General features: G+C 44.5%; 1 protein-coding gene across 2 annotated transcripts in view; it reads left to right on the forward strand.

Annotated features, from left to right (window-relative positions):
* The window catches only part of prkcea (protein kinase C, epsilon a), a 594,816-nt gene that overhangs the window by 192,284 nt on the left and 396,532 nt on the right, over window positions 1–6,000 (forward strand). The gene's annotated exons all lie outside the window — the stretch shown is intronic.

Genomic DNA, 6,000 nt, shown 5'->3' on the forward strand with positions numbered 1-6,000 from the left:
ATGTTATGAAAGAGAACAGATAGGGTACGTAAAATATTTATGTTGTTTGAGCAACGAGGGGGAGAAGTCTAATAATTTAAAGTGAAACTAGGAAAGACTTGTAAGCAGAAAGTATGATTGAAGTTTGGAGCTCTACTCTGCAAACAGTGGTGCAAGATTCATTGCTAATTTGAAATCTGAGATTGATAAGATTTTTGTCAACCAAGGCCATTATTAATGATAGATGGACGGGTCGGTTCGCTCAGTTGGATGGGCAGCTGTGATACAGCCTGATGCCAACAGCTTGGGGTCACTTCCTGGACCAGGTGACAGAGTCTCCTGCTCAACTCAACCTTTCACATCGCCTGAGGCATGGTGACCCTCAGGTTAAATCACCGCCGGTCATCTCTCTCCAATGAGAGAGCAGCCCTGTGGTCTGACAAAACTATGGTGACTTTATTAATAAATATGGAGTAAAGATTGTATATGGAGCTTGGTTATAGATCAGTCATGATTTCATTGTAAGTCCTTAATAAGCGTGAGAAGCTAAATGGCCGACTCCTTTTTGAAAGTTCCTATGCTTTCACATGGCAGACTTGAACCCACTCCCATTCCTTCCCTTTCTTTTAGCTTGTTACATTCTCTGTCACGGTGTCCTCTATCTCCTCTCCCACTGCAGTGGAACAGTCTGTTCTTTCCAGTCTGTCAGTGAGACACACCATTGCTCTACCATTCTCACATTCCGATCACTTAATCTGAACTATCCACATCCTTTCTCCCCCAACATTCCTCTACCCCCCTCCACTATTGCATAAATGCTGTCCCCTCCACACTTCATGTCAGCTCTGCAGAAGAGTCATCTAGACTCAAAACATTAGCTTGCTCTCTCTCCATGGATGCTGCCTGATTCGCTCTGATCGCCAGCATTTTTTTTATCTGCAGTACAGGTTGCAGCATCCTACCTTCTGTGCTGTAAGTGTCTGTGGCACATTCTTTACGCTGTTGTATAAGTTATTCATGAAACATACATTATTACAGTCTGCAATTTTCTGATGGGAACAAAATCAAAAGGCAAAGGTAACTTTTTAAAGATTAGATTCCTACAGTGTGGAAACAGGCCCTTCGGCCCAACCAGTCCACACTGACCCTCCGAAGAGCAACCCACCCAGACTCACTTCCCTCTGACTAATGCACCTAGCACTATGGGCAATTTAGCATGGCCAATTTATCTGACCGGCACATCTTTGGACTGTGGGAGGAAACTGGAGCACCCGGAGGAAACCCCCGCAGACACAGGGAGAATGTGCAAACTGTAATTACTTTATTTCATTATATTTATTTGTAAACTAAAATATTTGTAACTCATGAGGAGTGAATTATTTTTGCCTTCAAAGGCAGGATCAACTGTAAAATATTGATTAATGCATCAAAAATGTCTGTGAATCTTTCTTAAAGAAAAGTAACATTTCTGTTCACTAGTCACAGGCTCACCACACACAGAGTGAAACATGTCTTCAATCGGTAAGAATCAAGCATAAGAGGGATGTCACTTTTTTGTAGCATGCCCAGTTACCTTTTCCATTTGATTAAACTGTTGGATAAACCTAAACCAAATGGAATTGGAAGAAGTGATAAATTGAATTAAACGTTGGTAGTAAGGAAAGAAACAAAGTGGGAGCTAAAGCCTGTAGGATGACATTTGATGTGGACATGATGTGGAGTTACTGGTGTTGGACTGGGGTGGACAAACTTAAAGATCACAATGCAAGGGATTTACATATTAATGAAATGAAACCTGCCACCCATTCTTAAAGATCAAAGGCTTAACAGCAATCTAGGTTTGTCCAATATATTGTTTTCATTGCATGACATTGTGATCTTTTGCGATAAAGTCTGTGCCCCATTAGTTACCTGATGAACGCGCAGCGCTCTGAAAGCTAATACTTCCAAATAAACCTGTTGGACTATGACCTGGTGTTGTGATTTTAAAATTTGACATGGAAGCATTGTAGTTAGAAATTTCTTAATTTCTCTGGATTATGATTGGAAAGTGTAATTGGATGTATGAATGTTTGAAATAGGCCTTTGAAAGTTTACATCAATTGTCAAGGGATTAGTTATTTTTTTTTGGATCTAAGTTTGTAGACAATGCTTAAGTAAGGGCCATAATAAATAATGTGGAGAAAGAAACTGCAAGTGGATGTTGTTGATAAGATGGTGAAATGGTGGGAAATCTAAGATGGTCTACTGTGCTGGGCTCTGTGCCATACCACTGGGCAAGTTGGACCTTTACCCCCCCTCATTAATCACCCCTAGGAGAAAAAATTGTTAATATAAACTTACTGAACACCTGGAGCTGCTAAAATTGTGGTTTAACAGCTTTAAGACCAGGATGAAAGCAAATAAAGGAAAGGGCAGAAAGGAGTGCAGCAGACAGGGCACTCCCCTGATGCATCTGGGGCACCTGGAGCCATTGCTCAAACTCCCAGGGTAGCCCCTTTGCATTTAATGGGGCAGCAGCGGTTACTCTCGAAGTTTGGCAAACTCTGAGAAAAGATTGAAGCAGCAGTGGAACCACTATCTGCCATGCTGAAAAAGCATGAGCAGGAAATTCAAATGTTGGACCAAAGAGTAGAGGCAGTGGAGGAAAGGACTGCGGCATCGGAGCCCGTGGCATAGCTCTCAGGAGGAAGGATCCGAACGCGGAAGACCAGGTTCGGGTCCTTCAGGAGCAAGTGGATGACCTGGAAAATAAAAGTAAAAGAAAAAGACTTTAGGCTCGTTGGTCTTCCAGAATGCAAGGAAGACGAAGACCTCATTAGTTTCCTGGAGAAGTGGCTCCCGATGTTCCTGGGGCAGGGGTTGGAGTCGGGTCTGGTGAGTATGAAGCGGGCCCACCGGATCGCAATGCGCAGGTCCGGGCCAGACCCACGCCCCCGCCCAGTCCTAATGTGACTCCTGCATTATAAAGAAAAACAGTTTGTCATTGAAACAGCAAGTAGACTGGGAAAAGATCCACAAGCTTTAATTCACAAAGGCTCAGAATAATGTTTTTTGAGGACTTCTCAGGAGCCCTAATTAAGAAGAGAAGGGCATTTGATGAAGTTAAGAGAACATTAAGGGTTCTGAATATTCACTATTCCCTGAGGTACCCGGCCGTGTTGCGTGTCGCTAAAGGAGCGACGGTATATAATTTTGATTCAGCAGAAAAGGTGAAGGACTTTGTGAATTCTCTGAATTAAAGGACTTGGGTCGGGGTGGGGGAGCGGGAGGGGCATCGTTATGGACAATAGTATGGGATTTTTTTGCCCCTTCTTTTCTCCTCTCTCCCCTTTTTTGTGATTATTGGCTTTATACATACTGCCTTGATGTAAAACCGTAATTATTTAGTATATTGGTCGGTTGGGTATTACCTGGGGCCTTTTTCTAATCTACTATCCTTTTGTTTGTGGATTGGGGGTGACTATACCTGTGGTTAAGATGTATGAAGAAGGGGTGTGGTGGAGGGCTGTTGGTGGGCATCCATTGTTAACTCTCAGAATGTAAATAACATGGTGGCCTCATCTGTGAATTGCCTGGGGGCTAGGGCATGGCCTCAGCTGGAAGGAGCTGGGATGGTCGCAAGGATTGGGAGGAGTGCCCCCTATGGGCAAGGGGAGAGCTCATGTGAATTGGGGGCTATTTCGGTGTTTGCTAAAGTTAAATGTAGTGGTTAGTTTTTTAGTTGTAGTAATTTCTAAAGGAGTAGTTTTTAGATTTTATAGAGTTAATGTCTTTTTCGCTCACCACACCTCATATAGGCTTCCTCCTCTTGGGAAGCCACGGGCTACCCTGGATGACCATGGCTGATGATCTGTTTAGGTGGTGCACTTGGAATGCAAAACGGAGCCATTCCCCCATTAAAAGCAAGATGATGCTGTCAAGCCTTAGGGAGGAAAGGGTGGACATTGCCCTGCTGCAGGAGACACATTTTAGATTAGATTAGATTAGATTACTTACAGTGTGGAAACAGGCCCTTCGGCCTAACAAGTCCACACCGACCCGCCGAAACGCAACACACCCATACCCATACATTTACCCCTTACCTAACACTACGGGCAATTTAGCATGGCCAATTCACCTAACCTGCACATCTTTGGACTGTGGGAGGAAACCGGAGCACCCGGAGGAAACCCACGCAGACAAGGGGAGAACGTGCAAACTCCACACAGTCAGTCGCCTGAGGCGGGAATTGAATCCGGGTCTCTGGCGCTGTGAGGCAGCAGTGCTAACCACTGTGCCACCGTGCCACCCACAAATTTACTGATAAGGAACATCTGAAACTGCAGCGGGGGGGTATGTGTGTTATAACAGGGTATTCTTCTCTTCCTTTCGCTCCAAGAGTAGAAGAGTGGCTACATTGGTAAGAAGGAACCTCCCATTCCAGGTAACTGAGCAAATTAAGGACGAACATGGACAGTTCATCATTCTTAAAGTTCTAATACATGGAGAAGAGTATGGCATCCTGAATGTTACTTGTCCACCGGCGCACCCTCTTAAATTTCTAATTGATGCAGTTGCTCAATTAATGAGCCTTGGGGTGCACTGCATGACCATAAGCAGGGATTTTAGTTGCTTAATAGATCCCGAGGTAGACAGGGTCCCAAGAGACATGCCCCACAGGCATGCCTGTGCAAACTAAACAGTTTTGGTGGACATGTGTGAGGAGTTGGAATTAATGGCACCTCCACCCTAATGGAAGAGATTTTACTTTCTCTTCTAACCCACACAAGTGCCACACATGAATTGACATTTTTTTTATGCCATCAGTTTGTTTGGACAAACATTGACGTGCAAAATTGGGAATATAGCTGTCTCAGACCATGAGCCAGTATCTTTAGGTTTTTGAAATCAAGGGTGGCAGAGTAGATGCACGGCACTGGCGCATGGACCCATTCCTTTTAAGGGATGGCAAATCCGTTGAGTACATCAGAAGAGATTCAGGGCCTTCTAGGATATCAACTCAGGTACAGCCAGTAATCTGGTAATACTTTGGGAGGCCACTAAGGCATATTTACAAGGCCTGATCATTTCATATTCAATGAGTAGAAGGAGGCAGAGTGAGGAGCAACAACAGGTACCGGAGACCCGGCTGCAGGTAGCTGAGGAAGCATATTATAATAGACCCTCTTTGGTCAAGCTGCAGCAGGTCATTGCTCTCTGGGCTGCTCTCGACTCATTGCACACACAAGTGGCAAACAAAGAGGTCAACTTTGCTAAACAAAGATTGTTTGAATTTGGAGATAAGCCAGGTAGATGTCTGGCATATCTGGCTAGAAAGAAAAATGCTTCCCAATCTATTATGTCGGTTAGAGAGAAGCCTGGCACAGTTACCAGTGAGTTGAAGAAGATCAATGTTAGATTTAGGGAATACTTTGCAGAGCTATATCGGTCAGAAGGAGGTGAACATGGTGCAGTGAGAATACAGTCCTTTTTTAAGAACCTAGACCTGCCCAGTGTAAACGCGGAACTGCTTTGCCTATTGAATGTGCCTATGACGATACAAGAGGTGCAGGAAGCAATAAAGTATCTCCAGGGTGGCAAAGCACCAGGACCAGATGGATTCACAAGTCATAGTCATAGAGTCATAGAGATGTACAGCATAGAAACAGACCCTTCGGTCCAACCCGTCCATGCCAACCAGATATCCCAACCCAATCTAGTCCCACCTGCCAGCACCCGGCACATATCCCTCCAAACCCTTCCTATTCATATACCCATTCAAATGCCTTTTAAATGTTGCAATTGTACCAGCCTCCACCACTTCCTCTGGCAGCTCATTCCATACACATACCACCTTCTGCGTGAAAAAGTTGCCCCTTAGATCTCTTTTCTATCTTTCCCCTCTCACCCTCTAGTTCTAGACTCTCCGATCCCAGGGAAAAGACTTTGTCTATTTATCCTATCCATGCCCCTCATGATTTTGTAAACCTCTATAAGGTTACCCCCTCAGCCTCCGACGCTCCAGGGAAAACAGCCCCA

Source organism: Chiloscyllium plagiosum, chromosome 9 (genome assembly GCF_004010195.1).
Source record: "Chiloscyllium plagiosum isolate BGI_BamShark_2017 chromosome 9, ASM401019v2, whole genome shotgun sequence".
In the NCBI taxonomy this organism is placed as follows: Eukaryota; Metazoa; Chordata; class Chondrichthyes; order Orectolobiformes; family Hemiscylliidae; genus Chiloscyllium; species Chiloscyllium plagiosum.